This window comes from Sciurus vulgaris (genome assembly GCF_902686455.1).
Source record: "Sciurus vulgaris genome assembly, chromosome: 10".
In the NCBI taxonomy this organism is placed as follows: Eukaryota; Metazoa; Chordata; class Mammalia; order Rodentia; family Sciuridae; genus Sciurus; species Sciurus vulgaris.
Genome location: NC_136470.1, coordinates 132808639 through 132819481, shown reverse-complemented (window position 1 = coordinate 132819481; position 10843 = coordinate 132808639). Strand labels below are relative to the sequence as shown.

Sequence of the window (10843 nt, the reverse complement as noted above, 5' to 3'; positions counted from 1 at the left end):
CAATATACCTATAATCCATGTCAACATAAGGCACCGCAGCAAATTACTAATACATGAGCTGTCCCCAGCAAGATAAGCTGGACTCGTCTCCATGGGGCAGTCCAGGGTAGCCCACCATTCCTGTAGGGGTCCCTGTTACATTCTATTTGCTGAGTTTCAAGGGCTAGGGTGTGCGGTACCTACCTGTCGAACAATTTCGGTGCTCATCTGTTGAAGATACACAGCACTCAGTGCCTCGGAGGCACTTCTTCCACCTTGGGAGGCAGACAGCATCTCAAGGGCCATCTGATTTCATAATACTATCTTCCTTATTTGGTACATTTCTTCATTGACAAGAGTAAGGGACTCTCGGGCGGCACTGAGGGCTTTGCATGCGGCACCAGTGCTGTAATCTCCACCTCATTGGCAATGGTGGCCTCTTTTGGTGAGAAGAAAGCTAAGGGATAATATCAACATGGAGTACATTTCACGTGATGCCATTTTTTGACAATATCCCCAATGGATGACCACACAGATAAAATTTTTGAATATTTGCTGGGAGTTATGGCCTTTCCTATAAGCATCAATCAGTCATTGGGTAGGTCAGTATGGCCACCCATGATATCCAAATACCCATAAATAACCTGGGGTGTGGATACACATGACTATCATTTTGTGACTCTAAAACATTAGAACTATTAACTTTATAGGGCACGAGACTCATGGGGTCCCCTTCATAGATACTCCTGCCACCCTCTTCTCTGTACATTGGGATATCTTCTGGTTAGACTCTTCAACTTCCGCAGGAACCATCCTATGTCATTGCACACTGAGTAATCCGTGATGGGGTGTGAGAAATTCACCTGCAGTTGTACATCTTTAAAAATACAGTCTTTTCTCATTTTTCTGGTTGTACGTGACGTAGAATCTCACCAGTCATATAGTTAAATGCTAGATAGGGTAATAATATCTGATTCATCCTACGAGCCTTCCTAATCCCGTACTAATGTATCAAAGTACATTCTACCGTCATGTATAACTAATTGGAACAAATAAAGAACTAAAAATATAGCAGGTTAGGATAGGCTCGGAATGATTTTTAAGGTTAATGTCACATAAACTAATAGGACTTAGCAAATGAAAATATGGAAACATTGTTTTCTATAAAGATGTTTCAGGGGAAAAAAATACAGCTTTCTGTCTAGTTCCACTGAGAGTCAGCCATGTTACATGTTTGCAATCAAGTCCAGTTAGCGATTGTTGCTGAATGGGGTCACCACGGCAGGCTGTCTGCAACACTCATGAGCACAGGGCATACCCAGCATGCTGGTGGACAGACAACAGTGGCGTATATGTGTACCCAGTTAACCGACGAAGGCAAATCCCATCCCTCCAGCAAAGCACAACTGATTTTGAGTCTATGAACAATACTGCTGAAGGCAGCAACCGCCAAGGGGCCATTGTACCACCCTTCAGAGGTGCTTCCGTGTGTTTCTTGGACTCAACATGCATTAGCAACTGGGATCTCTTAATCGGCCATAGAGATAATACAAAAGGACCTCTTAATATAACATCACCAGATATCTCATGTGATATCTGAGATATCTGACTTTGAAGGTGGGGGGCCAGTGCCCTGTTACCCATGAAGTCACACGCACGTTGAGGTCTGATTTTTATCCTCAAGGAGATTTCAGTGCAACCCACTGCATGTGTGCTGCTGTGATGCTATTTTTATTGTCCAAGGCCACTTCCAAGTAGACTCCTGCCCTCTGTCTATGGATTCAGGAGCTGGCAGCAAGATGTGGCATTGCCATCCGAAGCCCAGCTTCAACAGTTCTTCCGGTGACTTAATTTGCAATGGATGGGCACAGCAGCATAGTGTAGCAAGGCCTCTAGCCTTGCTGGTAGAAGGTGGTAGGGTCACACCTTCCTCATTCATTTACGATACAAAAAACAGTCCAGAGACTCAGCCCAGTCAGCTGGTATGGAAGTGTTAATTAGGGGCAAACTACAGGCCAGTGTGGCTGGAGGGAATAGACCACCCAGGGGATTCATGTCTCCTAAGTCCCCTTCCCCTCTCTCTCTGCTCTCAGACACCACTGATATGAGCAGCTTTCCTCCACCATGCCCTTCTACCATGATGTTCTGCCTTACTCGGGGCCCAAAGCAATGGAGCTGGCTGACCATGGACTGAACTTTTAAAACCATGAGTTAAAATAAACGTAAGTTGTTTATGTCATAGACATAAGCTGTTTTTGTCATAAAAAGGGAAACCTGACACACTCACACACCCCACTTCTGAAGTGAGTCATGAGTGGTTTGGGAGAAGGAGGAAAAAAACTTTTTCTTTTTTCTTACAGACCATGAGGGTATTTCCAAAAGAGGTTAGCACTTGAATCGGTAGACTGAGGAAAGATTGCCCTCACCAAGAGGTAGGCACATCCGATCCTCTGGAGGCCTGAATGGAACAAAAGGGAGAGGATGGTGAATTTACTTTCTTCTTGAGATGTGGCATCCTTCTCCTGCTCTCAGACATCAGTCCCTCAGGACTTTAGTCTCCAGTGGGGCCCGGAACATTGGCACCTTGGGTTCTTTGGTCTTCGGGCCTGGATGGGAACCAATATTTGGGTGGCCTCCAATTTGCAGACAACAACTTATGGGGCTCCTCAGCCTCTACTGTTAGAGCAGACAATTCTTTATAGTAAATCCTTTCTAGGAATCTATATATATATGTCTTATTAATTATGATTCTCATGAGAACCCTGACACATATACCTAATTTAAATACTGTGGTCTTCTATTAACTTGGTTTCAAATTGTCATTAGAATTTTATTCAAGTGTCTCTTCTCTTTTCTGGTTATTGTATTTCCAGGAAAATTTATATTTTTAATTAACTAATGTTCAGTTCTATGGTTTTATGGTGAAGTGATCCCCTTTTGGGGTTTTTGGTGTACGTTCATGGTTAGTGATCTTAATGTTTGCTCATAAATATTTTTAAGTAAGCTTTTTTAGCAGTCGTTGTGGTTACTTTGTTCTCAATTCCTTGCCCGTATTTCCTCTCCTTATTTTTTACTCTGAAAACCACTGAACTATAGATTCCACCACCACCATTCAGATAAAACTGATCCTTCTAAGATTAGTGAAGGCCTTTAGATATTTAGAGCCCATGGAAACTATTAAATTTTTGAAAAATGTCAAAGAAATCCATAAAATATCATTTTTTAGTGCTTAGATTTTTTCAGGGCTTTTCTTTTAAACCTGGTGATACTTATCTCTTTAGGTAGTCATTTGGCAATGCCCTCAACAAGTAGAAACTTTTAGGCCCTATATCTATTTGTTTTGCTTGGTTTTCTGGGTTTGGGTTTTGAGTTAGTAATAATTTTTGACTTGTGCGAAATGAAGAAATAAAACCTGTCAAGCTCACCAGGTGGTGTCTGATAAAAAAACACATTGATATAACTGGTTAGCCTCGGAAAGATTTAGGCCTGTATCTCCCGGCAGGGCAGCCAGATGCAGCCAGATGCAGCCAGGTGCCCTGCCAATCCTGCCGATTGAAACCAACATTCACACTCTCTTTTCTGCCTGAAGAAGAAATGAGAACCACATCAGTGGACGTGAGGCACACAGTGAGATTCTACTTTCCATCTACCCTACTAACCCCACCCAGGAGGCTTCAGATTGTGGAGCAGGTCTTCTTATCAATGACCTCTTTCCCTTTTGTAACTGAGGAGTTGGGGGCCCAGCGGATCAAACCCTTTGTTTAATAAGAAGATGGGGGCAGGGGTCATGGCTCAGTGGTAGAGCGCTCACCTGGGAAGCCTGAGGTCCTGGGTTCGATCCTTAGCACCACACTAAAATAAAGCAAAGGTACTGTGTCCACCTGCAATTAAAAAATATTCTTAGAAGAAGGTGGGAGTGAGACTTCTTCTGGGACCTGACAGCAGGACCCGGCCACCACAGTCCCATCTCCTTTGGCCTCCTTGTAGCTGGTGACATCATCAATCACTTCCTCATTAAAAGCCGCTCACACTTCAGTTTCACAAAAACCACACTTGGGTTTTACACATCTCTCTCTGTTCTCTTTCCATCTTCTTTAAGTAGAGGATAAAGAACTTAGGCTCCATCAATATGGATGTGTCCCAGGTCCCACATTTGACCAGCCCTCCTGCTGCACCATTTCAGTGGTGTAGATCTGTGGCCAGGGCCTCCGTTACTGTGCCAATCACTGGTTCACTTTGCAGAGGTGGGCAGGAACATCTTCACAACATCACTGGTCATTCTCATTTGATGCCCATAGGATGCCAAACTTAATTAGTTTGGCTGTACCCCAAATCTCCTTCTTGCTATTCTATCTAAATGTGTGCACTATCAACAGCCCAAGACAGAAATGACTTTAGGGTAATTCTTTCTTTTCCCTCCCCAGAATCTAATCACTGTGTGCTGCCTTTTTTTTTTTTTTTAAAACCCTGGAAGACAACCCTCCTTTCTAATTTTACTAAGCATTATCTGCATATCTGAGCTCAGAATTTCATTATTCTGGTCTTAAATTGTCATTCAAATGATCTCCTAGTTGCCCGTTCTTCCAATGTTACATTTCTCTCACCATCGCTAATTTAGTCTATAATAAGAGTCTAATAGGGTCTTTCTCAACTTCAAATTATCCCATCCTGGACTGGGGATGTGGCTCAGTGATAAAGCACTTGTCCAGCATGTGTTAGGCCCTGAGTTCAATCCCTAGCACTGAAAAAAAAAAAAAAAAAAAAAAAAAAAATTATCTCATACGTTATCCCATCCTTCATGACAACATCTAATGTCTTCTTCACAGTCTATGGTCTTCACTAATGGTTCCTTTTTAACCTCTCCGACGTTGATGTGTTTGAATAATGTTAGCTGCTACAACATCATTTCCCATGGTGGTTTACTTCTCCCTTATGTGGTTGTGTAGGGGGTTTCTGATGTTGGGCAGCTTCTATCCATGTGCTACTGCAGGGTAAAGAGATCCTTTTGCTTTTTCTCTGTCAACTCCTAAGATCTTGTCATCTTCCACAAGTCAACAAAAGTCAAACAGCGTGGTGAAGACTCACCTACTTTTTAAACACTTGGTTATAAGAACACATTTCTTCTTCTCAGAATCCACTGGCTGCAGTTCAGTCAAGTGGTCCCACCTATAGGTGCAAGGAAATGGATTTCTACTCTAGAAGCCACTTTTCAGCAATAGCAGTTCCATCGCTAGGGGAACACAAAATTTGGTCAATGATTAATTATCTGTCTGAAAGTCAGAAATCTCTGTCAATTTCACACCTTGCTCCCAATTTTAGTTAGCTTTTCATTGCTGTGACCAAAATACCTTACAAGGAAAACCTAGAGGAGGAAAAGTTTAATTTGACTCTTGGTTTCAGAGGATCAGTCCATAGCTCTGGGACGGAGATAAGGCAGAACATCATGTTGATCATGGTGGAAAGATGTGGTGGAGAAAATCAACTCAGCACATGGCAACCAGAAGCAGAGAGAGAGTGAGCTCCACTCACCAATGACTAAATATAAACCCCAAAGACATTTCCCCAGTGACCTATGACCTCCAGCCACACCCCACCTACCTACGCTTACAACCAGTTAATCCATATCAGTGATTAATTCACTCATTACATTATGTCTCTTGTAATCTAATCATTTCACCTTTGAACATTCTTGCATTTTCTTACGCACGAGCTTTTGGGAGATGCCTCAAGTTGTAGCTTGTTGTTTTCCCCAAGGTTCACGAATGACACAATGCAAGAAAGTTCAGAGGTGAGATGATTGGGTTAGGAGAGCCTTGATCTAATCGGTGCATTGATTTCCTTGTCCATATTAACTGGGTGAATACTGTGGGCAGGTAGGCTGTAGCTGGAGGATGTGAGTCACTGGGAGCATGTCTTTGGGGTTTATATTTTGTCCCTGGTGAGCTAAGCTCTCTCTACTTTCTGACTGTCATCTCCTGAGCTGCTTTCCTCCGCCAAACCCTTCCACGTGATGTTCTGCCTCTTACCAGGTAGAGTAATGGAGTTTGCAGTTTATGGATTGAGACCACTGAAACCCTGAGCATAAAATAAACTTTTCCTCCTCTAAGTGTTCTTGTCAGGTTTTTTGGTCACAGTTCCATAAAGCTGACTTAGACACCTTATATCTACTCTGTAGCACTCCCTATAACACTGACTCCACACTTATTTGTATATTTGAAATGCACCACTGTATCCCTTTGCATATGTAGCCGACTTCTGCTTCTGGCTGTATTGTACTCTTCATTCAAAACAAAGCTAAGCAAGCTTTAACTGCAGGAAGTTATCCCTGACTTCTTCTTTTCCTGATATATACCATCTCTATGAGACTATATTATTCTGTTGTAATAAATGCTCGGAAAATCCTGATAGGCTCAATTCTGTATATTATTAATTTTAAAAGCCCATTTTCTATTTTGCCTTAAGACTTGAAAAAATACATGTTTTGAAAATCTGACTCAATTGGAACGATTTAGAAATTAGTTTGTAATGTACAAACTTCCAGGAATATTTTTGTCAAAGTAAGAGGATTTAAGAATCTATTAATAATGGTCATTACGTTAGGTAGTAGTGAAATGCATGGCAAGGTCACAAGAGATCTTTAAAACACTCTAGAGTTTTCTTTAAACTACTTCCCAAGTAGACAACAAAGTAAAGGGTGGTAGTTAATTTGTAGAAAATAAATGGAAACAACAGAGCTCATGGGAAAGTACATCAAAAGAAAAGTATTAATGAAACTACCTCTTTTTTGGGGGAAGGTACCAAGGATTGAACTCAGGGGCACTCGACCACTGAGCCACATCCCCAGTCCTATTTTGTATTTTATTTAGAGACAGGGTCTCACTGAGTTGCTTAGGGCCTCACTAAGTTGCTGAGACTGTCTTTGAACTCACGATCCTCCTGCCTCAGCCTCCCCAGCGGCTGGGATTACAGGTGCGCCACTGCATCCAGCATGGGACTAACTCTTGTCAGGATCCACTGAGGTTGAAGTGAAGTTAGGAATGATGCCTATCGGTGTCTCCATCTGTCTGGAAAGGAAGATTCCTTTAGTAGCACAGGCACACTAAGGTAACTTCTGACCAGCTATTGACCCCAAGTGCCCACATTCACATGGGATTGACTTGTAGATGAAGTCCTCCAAATAGGATGGCCACAATGACAGTTCTGGAGAGGACCAACTAAGGTCAAAAATTCCACCGCCCGTGAAGGAGTTGAACACCTGATTGGCAAAGAGTACAGAAGGTGGTCCTCAGCTCTCCCAGAAAACATCAAACAGTAATAAACTTGGAGACAGCGTTGTCTGCTTTGTTGTTCTCTGCTCAGAAACAGCAGCTCCCTCTCTTGAGAGTGCTTTCTCTCTGCCTGAGTATTACTTTGCTTTTACTTTCACTTTCACCTCACTTTCTCTTTACTTTCACTTAAAATTAAATTCTCTTACATGGCTTTTGATGTTTGACTTCAAATTTTCTTTTGTCCAAACACAAGAACTGAGGTTTGGAGTTTCAGCTCCCTGCTTTCTTGTGACAATTACACATTTGGCTATTTATAGTTTGTTAAAGATGGGTTTTTTTTGTTTTTGTTTTTGTTTTTGTTTTTTTAATCTTTATTGGAAATCTCTAGGAGACAGCATAAAGATTTCTTGCTTAATTAGCAACAAACTCCCTTTTATTCTGGAAAGACACCAGACTGCATATCTCTGCCTTCCTCAGTGAGTAACAAACTTACTTCCTTTTATTGTGGAAAAACACCAGACTGCATATCCCCAGACTATGGCCATCCCAATAGTTCAGACGCAAGAAATGTGAACAGAAGTGGCAAGTTTCAGTTCTTGGTCTTGCTGGTGAAACTCGTGTACACCACACCTTTCTCTCCTCCTGTCTACTCTGTCAGCCCAGAAGCACCTCAGAAGCCACACCGCAGAAGTGCCGGGGTTAAGGGAACCCGAGGGAAGGATGCTGTGACACAGTGTCCCTGCCACAGATGCACAGACACCTCCACACCGTTGCTTCATAGTTTTACCTTTTTTCTTATGTTATATTATTAAAGTATGGAGTCAATAACTCCCCCAGCATTACTCAAAATAATGGAACCCAATGTTGATTAAAAAGGAATTGTATATTGGTAATCTGATCAGAAAATTAAACTCCTTTTCCATGGCTAATTTTTCTAAATAGAAAACTTTGCGGATGCCAAGTGAAATCATGATTCTGGTGCTGCTTTCCATAAATCCCTGTTACATCCTCTCCTTGTAAGGCTGCAAAAGTCAGAGTTATTGGTTGCAGCATGAACCTGGTAAGAAAACACAGGTAACAATACCAAGGAGAATTTTAGAAGGCGTGTATTTAATATCCTCAGTGGTTCAAAGCTTTTGACCACAAATAACCTCCAATAGCTAAAACAAACAAACAAACAAAAAAAGCCAGAATCACAAATAGCTATAGCCATAGTATAAAAATAAGAAGAAATGACCTACTGTGCAGAATAGGATAGCAATAACAAAGTTTACTTGTGTTGAGTGTGAAGTCAGGTGAAGGACAGTGAGAAATACCCTCAGAGTTCATAACCATCCCCCTTCCCAACCAATCCTCCCCAAGCCCCACAACCACATCCTTCATGTAATGAATCACCAGGAGCTAAGTCCAGGGTCAGGCAGTGATTCATTAGCACATGGTGTGCTTGTGCTCTCCATACTGTCAGCTCTACCATCTTCAACCTTGCTTTCTCATGGTCTTGAGATGGCCATCACTGTACTACACAGGAAAGGGGGAGGTATAAACGTGTGTGTGCATGCATGCACATAAACACCCGTACATGTATGAGCAGAGCTCTTCCCTAGAAGCCCCCAAGAAGATGTTCCCCCAGCGCAGTATGAACAATATGTTCATGAGTCCACCAACCACAGTGGAAGGAAGATGGACTCACTAGGATGTATACCTTCCAAAATTCATTATACTCTGATCATCCTTCCATATACACAGTACCTGGAAAAATGGAGTTCTTTTAGCAAGTCATTCTGCAAAGATGTTCCAGGAAAAATATCATCTCAATCGTAGAAACTCGCTAGAAAAGCTCCATCCTAGAAATACTAAGTTAGAAACCTTGAAGGTGGGACTCTGCACATTTAGTTTTAACTGGCTTTCTAGATGATTCTTAAGCATGCTAAAATTTGAGAATCACTAATTTACCACATCAAAGCAGAACTTGAGTCCAGAGTAAGCAACCAACAGTTTATACCATTACCCAGGTATTTTCTAATTAAAAATAGGACTGTTCTTCACAGACCATCATGAAATGAAAATGGTTAAAATAACAACAAAAACAAGAAAGAACACAAAAGTTGTAAAAGCTGCAAGGACTCTGAAAAGGTGAGAAAGTGCTGTACAGAGTATGAGTTCAATAAATTTGGAACATGGAAAGAAGAGGCACAGTGGTAACAGATTTTGCAAGACACAGAAAGTATATAATGAGGGGCGCTAGATTAAGGAAATTCCATTTACCTCCTCAGAACCCCAGTGAGACTGAGGACCCAGTGGTTTTCAATGAAGGAGAGGATAAGGCTGAAAATCAAAATTAAAGTGTTGAATGCATGAAGGTCTGTGCTCAGAAGCCTCTTCATTTACCCTGCTGCTGCCTCCAAGGAGACAACGCGGCACCAGCCTAGGCAAGAGGTGGCAAGTTGCTTCTGTGTAGAAATGAACCCCAAAGTGTTTGGATTACAAAATACAATATTCTTCCTAGAAGGAGAGAGTAAAAGTTAAAAATGACAGTTACCAAATTTCCGTATCTTCTGTACCCTTTTTCTGAAGCAACAGGTCAGGAAAACAGGAAGCTAAACCTGAAGCAACAGTTCACTGTAGACAGACAGCATTCTAAACTCTGTGCGTGTTAACTTCCCCAAGCATCCTTAAAACACTGTGAAGAAGATACTATCACCACCCTCACTTACAGATCCCAGAACAGGTTGTCAGGTAACTTTGCAAAGCTCACAGAGATGCTGAGTTGAGAAGAATGGATTACAGGCCAGGTGACTTGATTTTCCTCTTTCCTTTTTTATCGAATTTTTCCAATTTTTCTCTCCACCTCCTCACCCTCCTCCAACCTCTCTCAATAAACCTTCAAATGTCTGTTATCCTTGGTGAGCAAAGCCATGGGCAGAAAAGTAGGAAGAGCGGAGAGTGAGGTTTCATTTCTTTTCAGCTTAGGTGGCTGGGGAAGTCTCATTTGGAAGATATCCGATTACATTTGTAAATACAAATATTAAAACAAATTCAAGGAGGATTTATTTATGAATGCCTGTGCGTGGGCTGGAAAATGAAACATTCTAAAAACAATCTGGTCCATTTGATTTGTAAAACACGTTTAAAACATTATTTCATGCGGGTGGGGGAGGGGCAAGACAGCAAGAAATAAAAGGAACCATAGAGGAAAACAATCTTGTGCTGCGATAAATTGAAGTTTGTGTTTCTTTATGGTCCCTTTGCTTTCTTGCAGTCTTGGGATGTTGTTCTCCCGCAGGTGGTTGCTAGAAGTTGGGGCAGGGAAAACAGAAAAAAAAAGAAAAAGAAAAAAAAAGAAAACTCCTTGAAAGCAGAAGGGAGGCCATCAGGATAGAGGGAGGGCAGGAGGGTTGGGGGGAGATAAAAAGGAGGAAAACTGGTCCAAACAAATTTTTTTATATATGTGCAAATATGCCATAATGAAACCCGCAACTCCGTATAATGAATATGCACCAAGAAAAACTAAAGTTAAAAAAAAATGGAAAAGAACAATCAACTCCTCCTCGTTTGTACTCTCAAGCCACAGGAATCCGAGGGATGGAGGTCAAGGC

General features: G+C 41.7%; 1 long non-coding RNA gene across 1 annotated transcript in view; it reads right to left on the bottom strand.

Annotated features, from left to right (window-relative positions):
- Nucleotides 1-7721: 7721 nt before the first annotated feature.
- Nucleotides 7722-10843, bottom strand: part of LOC306637873 — a 4977-nt gene continuing 1855 nt past the window's right edge. Inside the window, exons 2-4 of the long non-coding RNA XR_013757300.1 lie at nucleotides 9513-9572; nucleotides 8643-8760; nucleotides 7722-8304 (exon numbers count right to left, since the gene is read on the bottom strand). This is a non-coding gene — a long non-coding RNA (uncharacterized lncRNA). The remainder of the gene's footprint in view (nucleotides 8305-8642; nucleotides 8761-9512; nucleotides 9573-10843) is intronic.